At 40.3% G+C, this 22,266-nt stretch overlaps 1 protein-coding gene and 2 non-coding genes across 7 annotated transcripts in view; 1 reads left to right on the top strand and 2 right to left on the bottom strand.

Annotated features, from left to right (window-relative positions):
* The first annotated feature begins 2,091 nt into the window (after positions 1 to 2,091).
* The window catches only part of LOC126259348 (MKRN2 opposite strand protein), a 102,803-nt gene continuing 82,628 nt past the window's right edge, over positions 2,092 to 22,266 (top strand). For 2 of the 5 annotated variants that reach the window (XM_049956060.1, XM_049956063.1), the window contains exon 1: positions 3,383 to 3,435. The gene's annotated coding sequence lies outside the window, so the exon portion shown is untranslated. Of the gene's footprint in view, positions 2,149 to 3,131; positions 3,174 to 3,382; positions 3,436 to 22,266 lie in introns of those variants that run through there. The other 3 variants (XM_049956061.1, XM_049956064.1, XM_049956062.1) reach the window with 3 other exon arrangements.
* On the bottom strand, positions 10,292 to 10,366 carry Trnat-ugu (transfer RNA threonine (anticodon UGU)). Its single transcript has one exon. It is a non-coding gene; the product is annotated as a tRNA-Thr (tRNA).
* Positions 10,733 to 10,807, bottom strand: Trnat-ugu (transfer RNA threonine (anticodon UGU)). Its single transcript has one exon. It is a non-coding gene; the product is annotated as a tRNA-Thr (tRNA).

Raw genomic sequence — 22,266 nt, 5'->3', positions numbered from 1 at the left:
ATATTTTGATGAAAGAAAGAGATGCCATCCTCTTGCTTTTCTATTCTATTAATGCTGTCCTGACTGAGGATCCACTGGAGTCTACCTTGAGACAGGAGGGAGGAAACACTTGTCACTACATACTGTTGTCCCTTCTTTTCCTTCAAGCCTACACATAAAAAATCGTTGCGATGTGAAGGAGGATCGGCATTTCTTCTGCCCAATAACGTTTTATTTGGATTGCTTGATGAAGATTTCTTCCCATTTGTTGCATGTAGAATTTACGTTTTTCCTGTAGATGTCACATCTTTTTCTTCTGCAGATGACATTAATCTTGCAAGTGAAATCACAAGTTCAGCATAGGAGAGTGTTTTAGATGGACCTTTCGTTTCGATTTGTACGCCATCTGACAAGTTATTTTTCTCCTTTACATTTTCAGCACCTGGATGTCCTTGTATTCTCATTTCTAGGGCAGTCTGTGACTTGTTTCCTTTAGGGACGCTACTAATATGTTCTCTAATTTGACGACACACAATCGCTTTCCCTTGTTGTTTTAGTACATGTCATGCCTATTTTAATGATCCCTTTTATGGGAATGACATTTGAGAAAAGATGCATTAGGAAATGCTTTAGCAATTTTCTGTAGTTTTCTATTGATGCAACACTCGCCGGATCAATTCTGCTCTGGTGGCGAAGTAATTATATCATAAACTTCCGCGGCGTACTGGTGTTCTAATTGAGGTGCTACCAGCGGAAACTTAATACCGTTCGCCGAAATCCCAGAACGGAAAGAAACTGGCCTCCACAGCGCAAACCACAAAGCTGGATTGTGTGGTCAGGAAGGTGGTGATGTTGCAGGCGATAGTGACACGGCAGGATTTGTGTCAGTCATTTTGTAAATCTCTTCCGTAAGCGCTAGTTAACCCAATGATATTACGCAGGTAAATCACGTCGTGGTCACCACTTCGTCGGTACAAGCTGTGCAGACTATCGTTCGACCATCAGAACCTGCATGTACTTAAGACGATGAAACCAGACTACAACATTTGCTTTATTGATCGCAGCCACAGGAGACGGCGATAAATACCCCGCTGCAAATACGGTTTAATGCGTTCCGTGTGTAACGATCTTACAATTTTAAATAATGTAATATGCAAGGAACAAACATCAGAATTATCTTGTTATTGTACACGAACATTACTAAATGAATGGAAGTTCCACTGTCCATCCGCAAAAATTTGATGTTCTCATGAGGTTCTCAGTGAAACACTTCCTTTAACAGGTTTTCATCTGTATATTTCTCCTTTATGTTAAAGCATTCCCTCGACCAGTGTCTAGTTTTCTTCTTCTCCTTTGCACAGTGTGCCAGGATCAATGTTAGAAATGTTTTATGTGCATTTGAAGCCGTCCCCACTACTGGCAAAATAAAGCATACCGTACACGAAAAGCGCCTGCTTCAAAACTGAGAAGCTTTCTTGCTACTTGCAAGAGCTTGTTTATCGCGTCCGTGGCTACATAAGAGCGAATTTGACAGACAAGTTTGCTCTTTTATGAGGGCCTGAACAATGTTTTAAATGTTTCATCTTTCATTCGAAGAAGGCTGAAGTAATCATCGGGCTCTGAGAGCAATAATTCTTTAGTACGGTAGATTTTTCATGGCTAAATCTCGCGGTGGCCGAGCGGTTCTAGGCGCTTTCGTCCGGAACCACGCGACTGCTTCGATCGCAGGTTCGAAACCCCCCTCGGGCATGGATGGTGTGATGTCCTTATGTTAGTAAGATTTAAGCAGTTCTAAGTCTAGGGGACTGATGACCTCAGATTTTATGTCCCATAGTGCTTAGAGCCATTTGAACCATAAATCTCTCCCTCATTTCAAACCATTGCCAAGACAATGCCAGGACTGCTTTGACTGCGTTTCTTGTGGTCATTCTCACTACTGTCACGAACACGAACAGCGTCTGCTTGAAAGTAAGGTTAAACTGAAAAATTGTTTCTACGTATACTGGCTGGTTTGACGAATATGCGGCTAGACAAGGGCGCATTTGACATACAAGGTTGCTCTATACATGGAGCTTCTAGTGCATATATCGATTAGTCGATTTCCATTGCAGTAATCGATAGACATTTTAGAGGATGACCATTTGACTTGTTGCACGTTTGAAAATAAACGTAAGTGATAAAATATTTTTATTATTGATATACTTCTAAGTAGGTACTGTTTAAAGATGTCACGTTTCACATTTTGTTGTTCAGTTGCAGGAGCCTTTTTCGCGAGAATTTTTGATTGATAGGTAATGTCTGTTTCGCCCTTTTTTTTAGTGACACAAATATGATTAATTTAATGTCAAACATTAACAACTGGTTTGACGTAGTCGGATAACCATGACAGTTAAAAATTCAGCATGAAGACTGAGATAGGAAGCATATATACTTGGGATTCGTAGAGGAATTGTTTTGTGCAGAAAATGGAGAAAAGAGGAATTGGAAAGAAACCTCATTCATCCGTGCCTATGTTTGTGTTTTGGCGCATTGATCGACAGTTTATTTTTTTTGTATGTCTTTCATGAGATGCTCCAGAATACTGAGGTACGGTGACTCAAGTAGATGCCGTAACATTATTTTCCCTGGACAGTTGGCCAAAAAGTTAAAATCAGAGTTTAGGGCAAAGCACGATATATTTCTCCAATCCCTTCTCGAAAGGCCTGTAGCTCACACTGACAGATTTACCTTCATCACGACCGCAATGAAGGGCTAAGGATGCCAGCCATTATTTTGTCCTTGCTAAATCATTTGAACTCGGCGTTAATGATAATTGGTGAAAAACGCAATCAGCCACAAATTTGTGGCTGGTTGTATTAGGCACCAACAATGCCAGTCCTTCTATCCCCATGTAGCACGTTGTAACCAAACATCAATATTCAGTAAAATTGATGGCTTTATTATGTCACTTGTAAATATTTCTTGGTAAAGATGAAGATACAGGGTACAATTGTTTAACGAAGTAGGCAACTGTTTGGACCTCATATACCTATATGTAAGCTGTCAGATGCTTCTCATGTCAGTGTGACAATTTAGTACTCTTTGAGTTGTATGAAAAGTCGCGTATGCGGTGTTTTTTGAAACAGTAATGCAGAACTGGAAATCTGTTGCAGGACAGTGAGGTGTTCATACATGACAGTGAATAGTGCATTGCCAGCCGGCCGAAGTGGCCGTGCGGTTAAAGGCGCTGCAGTCTGGAACCGCAGGACCGCTACGGTCGCAGGTTCGAATCCTGCCTCGGGCATGGATGTTTGTGATGTCCTTAGGTTAGTTAGGTTTAACTAGTTCTAAGTTCTAGGGGACTAATGACCTCAGCAGTTGAGTCCCATAGTGCTCAGAGCCATTTGAACCATTTTTTAGTGCATTGCCCATCACTGTCAGATCATATGTGACATGACCTGTGTCTGAGTGCTGCTGGTAAGTGGTTTCATTCATTTATTAGTATTCAGTATCACTAATGCGGTATCTGTCTAATCTGGAAATTTTCAATTTTTTGGTAGTCTTTTTGATGTTCCTCTTTCTCATGTACTAAAAAATTTTGGGTCAGCTGATCGTTGCAATTCCACTTCTCAGCTTTGGCATGTGTGGTAACGGTGTTGTGTGATTTTTTTATTTATTTATTTTTATTTATTTATCTCTTGTTCCGGTGATCCATGTTGTGACAGTATCACAGGATATGGAATGTGTCAATTTTACAAGCTTTTGGCCAGAATTTATGGTAATACATAAAACAAAACAAAAACAGTAAACAGTAACTTAGGTCCCACTACAAAAAAAAATAAATAAAAAAATAAAAAAAAATAAAAATAAAAAAACACAAATTTGATATAGATAGAGATTACAAAACAAAAAACAGTGAACAGTAACTTAGGTCCCACTACAAAAATACATTTTAGAGAGAGATAAAGATTACAAAATAATAAGTGTTACAGAGAAATAAATATTGCAAAATATATGTTTACAATAAAAATATTCGGTATTACAAATACAAATTTGGGCATACATTTGCAATTTACAATACAAGAGATGTTAAACACTGTAGTTCAGGAACTCTTCTAATGTATAAAATGATCCTTGCAATAGGAACTGCCTTAAGGTTTTTTTAAACAGGAGATCATCATCTACCAAACACTTAATTCTTGAAAGGAGGGCATTAAAAATCTTACAGACACTGAAATGGACTCCTTTCTGCACCATACTTAGATTTGGCTGTTCATAGTGGATATCATGTTTCCTTTTAGTATTGTGACTGTGATATGCACTATTCAGCTTAAAGATGGATTTTTCTTTCCTTATGAAGCACATCAATGAGAATATATATTGCGCAGTGGATGTAAGTATTTCAAGCTTCTTAAAAAGATTCCTGCATGTGGCTCTAGGATGTACTCCACACATGATCCTTATGGCTCTTTTTTGTAAACACTGTACTTTTTTAGCCAGTGGCTGATTTCCCCAAAATATAATTCCAAATGCCATAATTGCATGAAAGTAACCATAATATGCTGACTTCATGGTTTCCATATTTCTATGAGAAGAAACAATGCGCAATGCACAGATCCACGATGTGGTTGGACCAATTCAGTTTGCATATCAATATGCAAGCCTAGGTATTTTGAGGAATCTACCCTGGTTATTGTCTGCTCACCTACCTTTACAAATATTTCCTCATCTTTGGATGTTTTGTGGAACTGAATGTAGTTTGTTTTACAGTAATTTAAAATAAGACCATTAATGTTGAACCAGTTCACCGTTTCATTTAAAACCTTATTTGCCGTTACCTCAAGCTCATCTTCCGAATTATCAATAAGTAGTGTAGTGTCATCCGCGAAAATGGTGAATCTACAATATTCCGTAGAGAGAGGAAGATCATTTATAAATATAATAAAAAGTAGGGGGCCCAGAACTGAGCCCTGCAGCACTCCACATGTGATGGTACCCCATTCTGAAGATATTGGGACACCATCTTGACTATCTACTACAACTTTTTGTTTTCTGTTTGACAGATATGAGTCGAGCCATTTCCCTGCTGCACCACTTATACCGAGATGTGCAGTTTTTTGTAAAAGAATTTGGTGATTTACACAGTCAAATGCTTTTGTTAGGTCACAAAATATGCCAATCACTTTCAGTTTTTTGTTGATAGATTCCAAGAGTTTGCCAGTAAATGCAAATATTGCATCTTCTGTTGACAATCCTTTCTGAAATCCAAACTGACTTTTGCTGAAGCTATTGTGTTCACTGAGACGCTTAACTATCCTGGCATGCATTAGTTTCTCTAAAACTTTTGAAAAGCTTGTCAGTAGTGATATTGGCCTATAGTTAGCAGTATCCGTCTTATCCCCCTTCTTATACAGCGGTTTTACAATTGCATACTTAAACCTCTCAGGAACTATTCCTTGCTTAAGTGATGCATCAAAAATGTGGCAAAGGACTTTACTTACATGGCTGGAGCAGTATTTAATAATTTGTTAGAAATGTTGTCAATTCCAGCAGAGTTTTTACTTTGGCATGTTTGAATACTGGTGCGTAACCTAAACGCGTTGGGCTCAAAATGGCTCTGAGCGCTATGGGACTTAACATCTATGGTCATCAGTCCCCTAGAACTTAGAACTACTTAAACCTAGCTAACCTAAGGACATCACACAACACCCAGTCATCACGAGGCAGAGAAAATCCCTGACCCCGCCGGGAATCGAACCCGGGCACGGGAAGCGAGAACGCTACCGCACGACCACGAGCTGCAGACCTAAATGCGTTGGGAATAAGAGCAGTGGCTCATGACATATGTAGCAGATGAGGGTACAAAGAGTAGAGATAACACATACCTGAGGTAAGTCTAAACCCTTAGTAAAACACTTAATGGAGGAGTTCCTCAGTGTAGCATATTAGGACAAATATTGCTGATGTACATCAGTGACTTTCCCAATAGTGTTTGTCACAGAAAAAAAATTCTGTTTGCTGATGACAGCACTGTCACAATCACTGAGAAAACAAGAAAACTCCTTGAAGAGAAAGCAAATGAGACCCTCAAGGAAGGAACTGTACAATTGGTTAGTGTAAGCAATAAAGTGACATCAGGCATGAAGAAAGCAATGCCCTGTACTTCAGTTTGAAACGGGAAAATGACACTGTTAAATTATATTTGTATATGGAATCTCTATGGATTGTGTAACACACAAAATTCTTAAGAATCAATATTAATTATCTGTTCAAGCAGTGTAAACACACAAAGATACTTGCAGACAAAATGTGCAACGGTAGGAATGTGGTGGAAATGTATTTAGTGACAAATCTGAAGTGCTTAATTGTACAAGTTTATGTGTGCAATAATGGGAACATGGCGAAAACTATGAACGCCGCCTGCTGGATGAAGACTATGAAAACAAGTACTCCAAACTGGCATTTTACATGAGCCACATCCCAATACAAACCTGTAATGCAACCATCTGTGTGACATGGTTATAATTATGTATTATTTATATTTTAGGACAGCTAATCAGTAAAAAATGTACCACATGTCCTAATGAAAGCACGAAAGCCATCTGACAATGAATTGTAAAGATTTGAAATCAGTAATGGTACCTTTTGAATAAAGGAACTTAAAATACATTTGTGACTGGTTGCTGTCTCAACACCATCAACAAAACAAAATGTCATCAGCATGTTAGGTCCTTGGTGTCTTCTCATCGGTTTGTAACAGCCAATGTCTGTTAGTTATATATTGTCCCGTAGAATAAGGTGTAATTAGATGAATGACAAACACTAACTTCAGTTAACGAAGGTTTATTCAGCACTTGCACATTTAAGAGTGCAGAGCGAACTGCCTCTGGCCAGAACACATACAGTGTATGTACAGCTACAGAACATTCCAGTACTATGCTTCTTGACATTTGTGGATACTTCTAGAATGTATTCAAACCGAATACAGAAATTAAAATTGTACAGTTCTCGTAAGGTTTGAACTCACAACCCTCCATGCAGCAGTTTAGTATCATAAGCACTACACCACAGTGCTACTCAGCTTCATCTGCGACATTGCTCCCTCCTTAAGAGAACAGCGTCTCGGTGTTACATCGTCCTAGTCTGGGAATGAGACATTGGTCCTGCATACTCCGACTACTGATGACCGATTCTCACCCTGGCGATGATCTCCTTAGAACTTCTTTTGCCACTACGCTCTTTGTCACCGTTCCACTTGTTGCCTGTCACTGGAGCTTCGAATTTATTCTGGGTTGCAGGATCCTTATAGGGCTTCATTCGAAGGACGTGGACCGTTTCTCTGATCTTTTGTCGTCTTGTATGAGGTTTGAAATCTTCAACTTCATAAGTAACATCAGACAACTGTCTAAAAATCTTATAAGGTCCAAAGTAGTGCCTGAGGAGCTTCTCACAGAGACAAACCTTCCAAACAGGAGTGAAGATACAGATGAGGTCACCAGGCTGATAGACAACAGGGCAGTGGCTCATGTCATACCTTCAGCGAACGTTTTCTTGAGCCTGCAGCGTGCGGAGTCTAGCGAACTGCTGCGCTTCCTCAGCTCTGGTTAACACCTGGCCAATGTAGTCGTCCACGTCATCAGGATGTAACAGAAACACAGCGTCCATCGTCGTAGTCGTCTCACGCCCATGCACCAGGAAAAATGGCATAAATCCTATGGCGTCTTGTTTGGCGGTTTTGTAGGCGAACGTCACGAAAGGTAGCACCTCATCCCAGTTGTTCTACTCAACATTGATAGCATGTTGGCCAAGGTCTATTAAGGTGTTCAGTGAACCCATTAGTTTGCGGATGGCAGGCTGTCGTCATGTGATGCGTAATGTTGCACCGACAGTTTATCTCTGTCACAAGATTCGATTGAAAAACTTTCCCTCGATCGGTAATTAACAACCTTGGGGCATTGTGTTTTAATACAATGTCTTCCACGACAAATTTAGCTACCTTGGATGCTTCGTCTCTTCACGGCTTTTGTAATGACATAGCATGTCAGATAATCAGTGCAAACAATAATCCATCTATTGCCACTAGCAGACGTTGGAAACCATCTAAGGAGGTCAATTCCAACACGCTGGAAATGCTTTTCACCTGGTGGAATTGGTATGGGTCGGCCAGGTGGTTTCTGAGGAACTGCCTTTCTCCTCTGGCACTCTTGGCAGTGCAACACATAGTGACGGACACTCCTAAATGAACCTGGCCAGAAAAATCTCTTGCAGATTCTATCGTATGTCTTAGTAAATCCTAAATGTCAGGCCTCAGGTGTGTCAGGGAATTTCTGTATAACATCTAAGTGCATGTGTTTAGGAATCACCTCTTTCCAAACAGATCAAAGTTTTTCTTGCAAAGTAATCTATTAACCATCTTAAATTGTCCTTTCACATCCTCTGACCAATTTAAGGCAAGAATAATTTGAGATATCTTGGCGTCCTCCTCCTGCTCAGCAGAGAGATCCTGTAGTTCAGTGAAACAGTCACTATCTTCATCAAAGTCTTGATGGTCTTGCACAGGGTCTCTTGAGAGACAGTTGGCATCCTGGTGTTTTCTTCCACTTTTGTACACTATGGTAATGTCATACTCTTGAAGATGTAGTGCCCACCTCGCGAGTTGTCCTGTTGGATCCTCAAGTCCTGTCAACCAACAAAGTGAATGATGGTCTGTAACAACTGTAAATGGCCTTACATAGAGATCTGTCAAAATTTGCACATGACCCAGATCACAGCAAGACATTCTCTTTCTGCAGTTGAGTAGTTTCTCTCGGCTTTTGTAAGTGTCCTAGAAGCATAGGCTATAACCTTGTCTTTTCCATCTGAAATTTGCACCAGAACAGCACCAACCCCATACCCACTGGCATCTGTGTGTAGTTCTGTAGGTGTTCTCTCATCATACAGACCAAGTACAGGGTAAGTCGTCAGAGCTTTTTGCAGCACATCGAAAGAATCTTGTTGAGCACCGCCCCGGATAATTTTAGTATCAACTTTTAACAACTCTTGGAGTGGCCTGGCTTTTATACAAAAGTCTTTGATAAAACGACAGTAATAAGAACATAATCCGAGGAAGCTTCTCACATCTCTAATACTTTAAGGAATAGGAAATCCCGTTATAGATCTCATCTTTTCTGGGTCTGGCCGCACACCGTTTGACACGAGATGTCCAAGTATTTTGATTTCTTTTGCCCCAAAGAGACACTTTCTTGGATTAAGATTCAGTCTACCTTGTTGGAGACACTTAAGAATGGCCCTCAGTCTTTGTATACGTTCACCAAATGTCTCTGAGAACACTATAATGTCATCTAAATAACAAAGACACATCGTCCACTTCATATGTCTTAGAAGATTATCCATCACCCGTTTAAAAGTTGTTGATGCCTTACAGAAACCAAACGGCATTACCTTAAACTCATACAGGTACTCAGGGGTGATGAATGCAGTTTTCTCACAGTCAGCCTCATCAACTTCGATTTGCCAGTATCCCCAGTACATGTGCATGGTTGAGAAAACTTGACCCCCTTCAGGCAATCTAGTATATCATCAATTCATGGAAGAGGGTAAACATCCCTTCTAGTTACATTATAAGCTTGCTGTAATCAACACAAAAGCGCCAACAGCCATCCTTCTTCCTGACGAGGACCACTGGTGTGACCATGGGCTTTGCAAAGGCTGAATGATGTCATTCTTCACCATTTTCTCAATCTCATCGTGAATTATTCGACGTTCTGTTGCTGACACACGTTAAGCTCTCCAGCTTATTGGTTGATGATGCTCTCCAGTGCTAATCTGTTGCTTCACCGTCAATTTGTCTAATTTGCTCTTCGCCTGTGGATTTAAGCATTCAGAGAACTCTCAAAGAATGGCAAGTAGCTTCTTCTGTTGTTCCTTAGTGAGATCTGGTGATAGTCGAGCTAGAAGATCTTGTCTTGTGGTGGTAGCGCTAATCTCGCCCACAGACTCGGCATGGGATGTTTCTATGACGCACAGCTGTTCGACTATTAACGGCTCAGTGTTTGCTACGCACATGCATATCGGAAGGATCTGCGGTTCTGGGCAACAGTTAACTATTCACAATTCACTGAATCCGTTCTTAAATGAGACAACAGCGGCTGGGATGACCAAGTTATTCTTCAGTGGTATACTTCTAACTATATATGACGGTAGTATCTGTTCCCGAAAGAACAGTTACCGTCGATGACCATGCAGCTTTGCTCAAAATGAAATGATAATTAACTAGACACCTTAGCTGCAAGCAGGCGTTGATACACTTCATTGGGGACATGTTGAAAATGTGTGCCCCGACCGGGACTCGAACCCGGGATCTCCTGCTTACATGGCAGACGCTCTATCCATCTGAGCCACCGCGGGCACAAAGGATAGTGCGTCTGCAGGGACTTATCCCTTGCACGCTCCCCGTGAGATCCACATTCCCAACATGTCCACAACACTACATTCGTAGTGCGCCTAATAGATGTTTGCCCATCATACTCATTACTCGTGGCAGATTAATCTACCAAGTCCCGTACGAGTTCGGGCATAGCGTGTGCATTCGCACAAGAAGGTCAAAGGCCGGGAACCCATATTTTTAACTATATATGACGGTAGTATCTGTTCCCGAAAGAACAGTTGCCGTCGATAACCATGCAGCTTTGCTCGAAATGAAATGATAATTAAATAGACACCCTAGCTGCAAGCAGGCGTTAATACACTTCATTGGGGACATGTTGAAAATGTGTGCCCCGACCGGGACTCGAACCCGGGATCTCCTGCTTACATGGCAGACGCTCTATCCATCTGAGCCACCGCGGGCACAAAGGATAGTGCGTCTGCAGGGACTTATCCCTTGCACACTCCCCGTGAGATCCACACTCCCAACATGTCCACAACACTACATTCGTAGTGCGCCTAATAGATGTTTGCCCATCATACTCATTACTCGTGGCAGATTAATCTACCAAGTCCCGTACGAGTTCGGGCATAGCGTGTGCGTTCGCACAAGAAGGTCAAAGGCCGGGAACCCATATTTTTAACTATATATGACGGTAGTATCTGTTCCCGAAAGAACAGTTACCGTCGATGACCATGCAGCTTTGCTCGAATTGAAATGATAATTAAATAGACACCCTAGCTGCATGCAGGCGTTTCCTGTCATTTGTGTAGTGATTGATGGCGGAGAATTTTTCTCTTTGGTGGACTCACATCCAGGGAAGGTCGCACCCTTTAGTTTTCTGGGTTATGGCGGCTAGGTGATTGGCTGGAGCTTCTAAACAGCGACAGAGACCTTGTTCGGCGTGTTGGGGAACGTCCTCTCCAGCGGCTAGCTTGTGGCGATGGTGACCTACGTCATCCTGCACCCACATCATCTTGTTCATATTCGTCATCCCGGAGTTGACGTCAGCTAAGATCCGTCTGCTGTCTTCTGGCACGGGCCTCATAAAATATCCACCGCCTTTCTTGACAATAGCGCACCACATGTCCCGGTCGTCCGTAGTGGAAACATACTGGTTGGTTATCCTGTGTCCTCCAGATGTCAGTCTTCCTCGGTGCCCAAACAGGTTCCTCATGTGACATTGTAGGAACATAACTCTGCCTGGGTCTTGACTTTTTCACCATTTTAAATGGAAATGAAACATGAGAGATTGGGTTCTATGTCTGTTCCACTTCCTCCCTTATGACCTCTTGAAGCATCTTGTTTTTTTGCTCGCCGTGCAATCCAAGGGCCTTCTGAACTTCCTCTCTCATTATCTGGCGAAGAACTCTTGTGAAATCAGTTGCTTCCTCCATCAAAGACATTGATACGTTTGGAAGCCGTTCAAACTTCTTGTGTATAATTGTTTTTTGATGCGTTGTCTCGATATACTGGCACCATTTTATGAAGTCATCTGCTGTTGAAACCTCTTTCAGGAGTAGGGCTTGATACATGTCTTCAGCAACACATTTCATGAGATGTGCAACCTTATCTTCCTCGTCCATTTTAAGCTCCACTATTTTTCACAGCTCCAAGACGTCTTGAATGTAGGATGCTGTAGTTTCTCCTGGACACTGTGCCCTGCACTTTAATTTATCTTCAGCCTTGCACTTCTGTTGTTGTGTGTCACCGAAATACTTGCGCAGTTCCACCTGGAATACTTCCCAGCTTGTGAACTTCTCCTCGTTCTCATACCATTACTTGGCAGTGCCATACAAGTAGAAAAATATGTTAGCCAAACACACAGTGTCATCCCATTTGTTAAATTTGGCTCTACGCTCCTATACCTTCAGCCACTTGTTTGGATCTTGGCCATCGTCACCACAGAACCCGGAAGGATGTCTCATGTGGTGGCACACAGTTGCTGCCATCGTCACGTCCTCTTCTTCTTCTGTCTTCGATAGATTGTGATCTGTTGATTATGTCTCGAACTCGGGTTTCTCACCACGTAAATGGCGGCTCTGTCTTGGCCTGATGGGAGCCACTGTCATTGATAATGTGTGCTATCACAGGTTCCAATACCCAGTGCCCCCACCAGAATAATGTCATGTAGAAGAAGGTGTAATCAGATGAATGACATACACTAACTTCACTTAACGAAGGTTTATTCAGCACTTGCACATACAAGAGTGTGGAGCGAACTGCCTCTGGCCAGAACACATTCAGTATGTATACAGCTACAGAACATTCCAGTACAAGGCTTCTTGACATTTGTGAATACTTCTAGAATGTATTTGAACCGAATACAGAAATTATATGAAGAACAACAAATGCTTTGTGAAATTATGTGAATAGAAATCAGTAAACATCTTATTGTAATTTTGTTGTAAATTAATGACGTATTCAGAAGAATGTGTCTTGTGTAATGTACAAATAACTTTAATCATTACTGTTTCTTTGTACATGTGCAGTGTACCATTTGATGTTGAATAAAGCTATTATTATTATTATTATTATTAAAATTGTACAGTCCAGGTAAGTTTTGAACTTACGAACCTCCATGCAACAGTTTAGTATCATAAAAACTACACCACGCTGCTACTCACAAGGGAACCTCCCCATCGCACCCCCCTCAGATTTAGTTATAAGTTGGCACAGTGGATAGGCCTTGAAAAACTGAACACAGATAAATCGAGAAAACAGAAAGAAGTTGTGTGGAACTATGAAAAAAATAAGCTAAATATAAAAACTGAGTAGTCCATGTGCAAGATATGCAACGTCAAGGATAGTGTGAGCTCAGGAGCGCCGTGGTCCCGTGCTTAGCGTAAGCAGCTGCGGGACGAGAGGTCCTTGGTTCAAATATTCCCTCAACTGAAACATTTTACATTCTTTATTTTCGCAAAGTTATGATCTGTCCGTTCGTCCATTGACGTCTCTGTTCACTGTGATAAGTTTAGTGTCTGTGTTTTGCGACCGCACCCCAAAACCGTGTGATTTTAATTTTATTTTTATTTATTTATTTATTGTTCCATGGGACCAAATTAAGGAGAAGTCTCCATGGTCATGGAACGAGTCAATACATGAAATTATAACACGATATTAGAAACAGATAAAATGATATATAAAAAAACATATTCAGGTGACAAGTCATAAGTTTAAATAAAGAAAATCAACAATGTAACACTAGAATTTGCTTAATTTTTTAGCTCTTCCAGGAGCTCCTCGACAGAATAGAAGGAGTGAGCCATGAGGAAACTCTTCAGTTTAGACTTAAAAGAGTTTGGGCTACTGCTAAGATTTTGGAGTTCTTGTGGTAGCTTATTGAAAATGGATGCAGCAGAATACTGCACTCCTTTCTGCACAAGAGTCAAGGAAGTGCATTCTACATGCAGATTTGATTTCTGCCTAGTATTAACTGAGTGAAAGCTGCTAACTCTTGGGAATAGGCTAATATTGCTAACAACAAACGACATTAAAGAAAATATATGCTGTGAGGGCAATGTCAGAATTCCCAGACTATTGAATAGGGGTCGACAAGAGGTTCTTGAACTTACACCACAAATAGCTTGAACAGCCCGTTTTTGAGCCAAAAATACCCTCTTTGAATCAGAAGAATTACCCCAAAAAATAATACCATACGACATAAGCATATGAAAATATGCGAAGTAGACTACTTTTCGTGTTGAAGTGTCACTTATTTCAGATACTGTTCTAATGGTAAATAAAGCAGCATTTAGTTTCTGAACAAGATCCTGGATATGGGCTTTCCACAACAGCTTACTATCTATCCGAACGCCTAGGAACTTGAACTGTTCTGTCTTGCTTATAATATGCCCATTCTGTCTGATCAAAATATCGGTTCTTGTTGAATTGTGAGTTATAAACTGTAAAAATTGAGTCTTACTGTGATTTAGCATAAAATTATTTTCCACAAGCCACGAACTTATTTCATGAACTACATTATTTGTTACTATTACAATATTACAAACAAGATCCTTCACTATCAAGCTGGTGTCATCAGCAAACAGAAATATTTTTGAATCACCTGTAATACTAGAAGGCATATCATTTATATAAATAAGAAACAGCAGTGGCCCCAGCACCGACCCTTGGGGAACGCCCCACTTAACAGTGCCCCATTGGGACTGAACATCACTACCACTCTCAATATTGCGGAGAATTACCTTTTGCTTTCTGTTCTTAAAGTAAGAGGCGAACCAATTGTAAGCTACTCCCCTTACTCCATAATGGTTCAACTTCTGCAGTAATATTTTGTGGTCAACACAGTCAAAAGCCTTCGTTAAATCAAAGAAAACACCTAGCGTTCGCAACCTTTTATTTAATCCGTCCAAAACCTCACAGAGAAAAGAGAATATAGCATTTTCAGTTGTTAAACCATTTCTAAAACCAAACTGCACATTTGACAGCAAATTATGTGAATTTAAATGCTCCAGTAACCTTGTATATACAACCTTCTCGATAACTTTAGCAAACACCTATGGCATAGAAATAGGTCTAAAATTGTCAACATTATCAATGTCTCCCTTTTTATAAAGTGGCTTCACTACCGAGTACTTTAATCGGTCAGGAAACCGACCACTCCTAAAGGAAAAGTTACAGATATGACTAAGGACTGGGCTAACATACATAGAACAATACTTCAGTATTCTGCTAGATACCCCGTCATATCCATGAGAGTTCTTGGTCTTTAGTGATTTAATTATTAACTCAATCTCCCTCATGTCAGTATCATGGAGGAGCATTTCAGGTAACAGTCTCGGAACACTTTTTTCTAAGAGCGCTATATGATTCCCTGTTGGGACTAGGTTTCTATTTAGTTCACCTGCTATATTCAGAAAGTGATTATTAAATAGTGTACATATATGCGACTTATCACTAACACGGACATTCCCACTACGCACTGATTCTATATCCTCGACCTGTCTCTGCAGACCAGCCACTTCCTTTACGACTGACCATATGGTTTTAATTTTATCCTGAGACTTAGCTATTCTATCTGCATACCACATACTTTTTGCCTTCCCAATAACATTTTTAAGCACCTTACAATACTGTTTGTAATGGGCTGCTGCATTTAGATTTTGACTGTTTCTAACGTTTTGATATAATTGCCACTTTGTTCTACAAGATATTCTTATCCCTCTAGTCAGCCACCCAGGCTGCCTGTTTGTGCTAGTACCCTGTTTTGAACGTTCTAACGGAAAGCAACTTTCAAAGAGCATGAGAAAAGTCCTGAGAAAAACATTATATTTATCGTCTACTGTATCAGCGCTATAAACATCTTGCCACTCTTGTTCCTTGATAAGGTTTACAAAGGTCTCTACAGCAACTGGATCAGCTTTCCTAAACAGCTGATGACTATATTTAACACGTGTTGCAGCACAAAAACCTTTTAGAGTTAAAATTTGTGCATCATGATCTGAATGGCCATTCACCTTTTTGCTAACAGAATGCCCTTCTAGTAATGAGGAATGAACAAAAATGTTGTCTATGGTTGTTCTACTGTTCCCTTGCACTCTCGTTGGAGAGAATACGGTTTGCATAAGATTATATGAATTAAAGAGGTCTACCAGCATCCTCTTCCTTGCACAATCACTTATACAATTAATATTGAAGTCACCACATATAACTAACTTTCTGTATTTCCTATAAAGTGAACCAAGAACCTCCTCTAGCTTTAGCAAAAATGTTGTGAAATCAGTGTCTGGGGATCTATAAATAACAACAGTTAGAAGTTTAGCTCCGTTAAATTTAACCACACCTGCACAACATTCAAACACCTTTTCAGTGCAGTACTTTGAAACATCAATTGACTCAAATGGGATGCCATTTTTCACATACATGGCTACTCCCCCACACCGCGAAGAGCTCCTCGAAAAGCTGCCAGCCAACCTGTATCCTGGTAAAGGAAGCCTCTGAATTATCTCCTTATTTAAGAAGTGTTCAGATATACCAATAATTTCAGAGTCAACATCTATAAGCAGTTCACTAACTTTATCTCTAATACCTTGTATATTTTGATGAAATATACTAATTCCCTCATAACTCGGATACCTAAGCTTTGTCAAAAGTGGTTCCTTTGTTAGAGAGACTTCCCTTAAGCAGGAATACCTATCAGCTGACTTCAATCTAAAAAAGGTGCAGCTCTAACACCCACTACTGCAGGAATTTTCCCATGAGTGATCCCACCAACCCCACCTATGCTGTCACCTATAAGCTTTGCCAACCTCCCCTTCCCATACCTGTTGAGGTGCAGGCCATGTCTAGTGAAACCCGTTCTGCTGATAGACTCCACCGACACCACTGAAATGTGACCCATGCTTTCGGTCATCAGTGCACCCCCAAGTCTCATGTTATTACGCCTGACGGCTGTATTAAGATGAGGCCGATCGTGACGCTGAAACAGTTCCACGAAATGCACATTCGTGTTGCCAGTCTGAGTGGCTATCTTTTCCAGGTCACCATCCATGTTATACTCCCCATCCCTATCAATACTATTACCAGCCCCACCCACAATCACTACCTGATCCTCTTTAGTAAAATCCCTACATAAACCCCCTATGTTAACAGTCACCTGAGCCAATCCTGCATTAGGCTTCACAATGCTGGTGACCTGGTACTCACTCCCCAGCACTTCCTGCAACTGCTGGCCTACTCCTCTGCCATGAGAACCACCTAACAGCAGAACCTTCTTCTTCCTCTTCGACTTTGCAACTGTTCTAGCCACCGTAACTACTGAGGTCTGCTGCATACTTCCTACATCTACAGCTACTAGGGATTCCTCTCCACTAGATTCTGACAGTTGGTCATATCTATTGTAAACACCAATAGTAAAACTATCTGAAAATCTTCTTCTCATAGCAGATCTCTTTCCAACCGCCAGCTCCCATTCCCCAACCCCCTTCTCCCTCCTCATCCTATCTAGCTCCTCCTGTGCGTTTTTCAACTGCACCTGAAGGGCACAGATCTTACGCTCCTGCTCCTCTATCAACTTACTCTTGCTACATAACCTGCAGTTCCAGGAGAGGATTTCACCAGAATGCCCACTGGCTTCCCCACTGCATTCCCCCCAGTGAAAATACTTCGAACAAGTCTCACACCGCAATCCACTACTCGCGAACCTGGGCAAAGCCCACACTTCTCACTCATGGTAAAATGTTGCTTTTTCTAAGTTCCGCTACTACAATAAGAAGATGTTAAAAACCTAACTACAATAATCACAAACTTACTCTACAAGGGAAGTAACTACTATTATTAACAGTATTAATAAACAACAAATGTGAATATAACAAAAGACTAATACAGAAAGAGAATCAAACGTCTAATGACAGTAACGAAGCTGAAAACAGTTCCCAAAAGGTTCTTCTGAAATTATTTCACCAGAAAACACCAAGAACACCGGTTGAAGACTACTAAAGCTCCTAAATAAACCACTATACACAAACAATTAATTAGTGCTTAGCTTTCGATGCGCCACTACAGCTGCAACATTGTTTGTCGGAAAATCACGCTATGGAGTATGAACGCACGAGGATTCTGGTACAGACGTCGAGATACTGGGACAGCATTGTTAGAGAGGCCATCGAAATTCGCACCAATGACGACCTCATAAACCGTGACTGTGGCTATAATCTTATCAAGGCTTGGGAACCAGCGATTGGGTTAATCAAGAGTAAATCGAGCAAATGTATAGTTGTGACGACCATGGCGGACAGAGCCATCACACCGACGTCATCTCAGACGCCGTCGCAATCTGTTTCACCACGCGACCGTGGTGTGGGGCGCGGATGGCGGAGTGAGCGCGCCGCGGGCGGAGGGTATTTAAATCGGCCGCCACTGCGACCGAACCCAGTTCCCCCTGAGCAGCCATAGTGTACGGATCTCCGTGCCGGCACGTTCACAGGAGCTCAGTCCGTCAGTTCACCTGATGATGGCGACATGTATGATCGCCGAAATATTGTGCCCATTGGACACTGTAGACCGGCAGTACACCCGTGGATATTTTGATTTTATTAATACTGTATCACATTTCATGTAATTGACCCAATTACATTTTTCTTTCTCAATAGTGCACATGAACAACATGACAACAATATCTTCATAACTGTGTGGACAAGGCAATCATGTTTAATATTTGTAAGACAGCCTGTTCCACAAGCCTGGAGGATATCTCCAATTGCAGTATTCATCAGACCAGCAGTTCCTAACCTTTTTGAACTCATGAACCCCTTCTACAATCATCTGATTTGGCTCAACTGATGACTTTTAAATATGCATACAGTTCACATGCATAAAATCTAATTCTAAGTAATCTTAAATTAACTTAATCCTTAACAGTTAAATCCAAAAGTTACTCAAGTTATGGCTGAAAAGTTACACGTGTATGCCCAGTTGCAACAATAATTACAAATTTTCATTATAACTACTCATCCCTTCCTTGGAATTTCGTGAAAAGGTTGTGCATCCTTTCAGTGGCACAGAGCTTTGAAGTCAGGAACCACAGACGTTAAATTAAGTTTCAAATCACTTTCAGCACAAAGTCTTCTTCTGTATTTATTTATTTAAATAGGGTTATGAAAAAAATGACTTTTCATACAAGTATGTGGATGAAAAGAGTAATAAAGCCATTACAGCTTTATTCGCTAACATTGGGAACTCCTTTAAACTTAACCAATTTATAACTTTTCTATAGCTGAAAATCAGTGGAAATTTCAAGAAGCTGCTCTTTTTCAATTATGCTTAATGTGGATTCTAAGATTGTTAGCTCTCAGAAGAGATTCCAAAACCAATTGTTATTATTGGAAATAGCAAGTTTTTCCAAGCCCCTTCAAATGTTTTTTCACCAAGTTCTTGACATTTTCGTCCAAAGTAAGATGATTTCCCACCAGGAAGTCATGAAGTGTATCAAAGCACTGAGTTTGATTCCTGTTAAAACACATTTCTCAAAAATTAAGTTTTTTGATGAACGATTTGACATAATCTTGCACAATACAAATGTTTATATTTGACCCCTAGAGAGATAAGTTTAAACTTTTAATTTTTGAGAAAATGCCTGCCAAATAATCTAGTCTGAAACCAGATTTCATCTTCCATGCACTTTGCCGAGTGGAGAGAGGAAGGGGGGGAAAAAATTAAGTTCATCTTTCAGCTCATGCAGTCTGAAAATAGTTCTACCTCAAGATAGTCACTCAATTTCAGTATGGGACAATAAACACTCACAAATGCTTCCCATTTCCTCACAAAGCACTGTGAAGATGTAGTAATTTATTGAGCAAGCTTTAAAATTAATTATTTTCACTGCATCGTCCACCACATATTTCAACCCATAAGGCTTGTGTTTAAAAACAAAAGCCTGCCCATGAATGCAGCAAAGTGTCCAAAAAATGTTCGGCACTACTGATTTCACTTTGGCAACAAACCCAGCATAACACCCTGTTGTAGGTTTTGCACCATTGTCTCTTTAAGGGTCTGCACAATAATAGTCTCTTTCTACAGATTCCTCATTAATATAATCGATGAAAAGTAACAAAAGGGCTAAATGGCAACATCAGTTGATTCGCAAAAGAAGGATAGCATGAACTGTTTCCAAAATTTCGCTTTAAAACATAATTTGACATGTCTTTAATCCAGCATTTGATTGTATTGTCGGACAATGATACCGTATTGACATTTTTTTGTGGGAGATTCTCCAAGCATGCATTGTACTACATCATTCATTCATGGCTGACTGTATTGTTGGACAATGGTACCATACTGATTTTTTTGTGAAAGATTCTCCAAGAATTTATACATGGCTGCACTAAATCTTCAGCTATATAATATAGTTTTTCAGTTTTCGCAGTTTTGTAGCTAATGCAATAAGACACATCAAGGGCATTCTTATTTTCACTGTTTTCAGTAGATACAAAAGTAGTTAAATCATTTTTCCGCTTGTTATCTTTTATTCTTTAAGCGACTGTGTGTTTAGTTTCTAAATAAAAATTTAAGTAGGGAACGATTCAGACCACTGTTAGCAAAAATGTCACCACAAACAGCACACTGTGGTCCTGGACAGTCCTTGTCACCTATATATGAAAATCCAAACGTAATGTAATTATCATCACACTTTCGTTTCTTTACACACAGTTCACATTTGTCAGATTAACACACATCACTAGCAGCTGAATAACCTGTTGACACAACACTATCTTGTGGTTTTCTTAAACTGTATTTCCCTTTCAAACTTCCACTTTTCAACGACTTATTCATTTTAATGTGAACGAGAATGATTCTGATACACTACAGACAACTTACACCATTCAACACAAGGAAAGACGATGTAGGCTATTGTTGAAAATCAAAGGCCTGACAGCCACATAAACATTCTTCAGTGCTGTCGTGATACTGTTGTTGTTGTTGTGGTCTTCAGTCCTGAGACTGGTTTGATGCAGCTCTCCATGCTACCCTATCCCGTGCAAGCTTCTTCATCTCCCAGTAATTACTGCAACCTACATCCTTCTGAATCTGCTTTAGTGTATTCATCTCTTGGTCTCCCTCTACAATTTTTACCCTCCACACTGCCCTCCAATGCTTAATTTGTGATCCCTTGATGCCTCAGAACATGTCCTACTAATCGGTCCCTTCTTTTCGTCAAGTTGTGCCACAAACTCCTCTTCTCCCCAATTCTATTCAATACTTCATCATTAGCTATGTGATATACCCATATAATCTTCAGCATTCTTCTGTAGCACCACATTTCGAAAGCTTCTATTATCTTCTTGTCCAAACTATTTATTGTCCTTGTTTCACTTCCATACATGGCTACACTCCATACAAATACTGTCAGAAATGACTTCCTGACACTTAAATCTATACTCGATGTTAACAAATTCCTCTTCTTCAGAAACACTTTCCTTGCCATTGCCAGTCTACATTTTATATCCTCTCTACTTTGACCATCATCAGTTATTTTGCTCCCTAAATAGCAAAACTCCTTTACTACTTTAAGTGTCTCATTTCCTAATCTAATCCCCTCAGCATCACCCGATTTAATTTGACTACATTCCATTATCCTCATTTTGCTTTTGTTGATGTTCATCTTATATCCTCCTTTCAAGACACTGTCCATTCCGTGCAAATGCTCTTCCAAGTCCTTTGCTGTCTCTGACAGAATTACAATGTCATCGGTGAACCTCAAAGTTTTTATTTCTTCTCCATAAATTTTAATACCTACTCCGAATTTTTCTTTTGTTTCCTTTACTGCTTGCTCAATATACAGATTGAATAACATCGGGGAGAGGCTACAACCCTGTCTCACTCCTTTCCCAACCACTGCTTCCCTTTCATGCCCCTCAACTCTTATAACCACCATCTGGTTTCTGTACAAATTGTAAATAGCCTTTCACTCCCTGTATTTTACCTCTGCCACCTTTAGAATTTGAAAGAGAGTATTCCAGTCAACATTGTCAAAAGCTTTCTCTAAGTCTACAAATGCTAGAAACGTAGGTTTGCCTTTCCTTAATCTTTCTTCTAAGATAAGTCATAAGGTCAGTATTGCCTCACGTGTTCCAATATTTCTACAGAATCCAAACTGATCTTCCCCGAGGTCGGCTTCTACCAGTCTTTCCATTCGTCTGTAAAGAATTCGTATTAGTATTTTGCAGCTGTGACTTATTAAACTGATAGTTCGGTAATTTTCACATTTGTCAACAGCACTGAAAGGATGCACAACCTTTTCACGAAATTCCAAGGAAGGGATGAGTAGTTATAATGAAAATTTGTAATTATTGTTGCAACTGGGCATACACGTGTAACTTTTCAGCCATAACTTGAGTAACTTTTGGTTTAAACTGTTAAGGATT

The sequence above is a fragment of the Schistocerca nitens genome, chromosome 5 (genome assembly GCF_023898315.1).
Source record: "Schistocerca nitens isolate TAMUIC-IGC-003100 chromosome 5, iqSchNite1.1, whole genome shotgun sequence".
NCBI classification, from domain to species: domain Eukaryota; kingdom Metazoa; phylum Arthropoda; class Insecta; order Orthoptera; family Acrididae; genus Schistocerca; species Schistocerca nitens.
The sequence above is the reverse complement of the archived record's forward strand: the minus strand, read 5'-3'. Positions and strand labels throughout refer to the sequence as shown.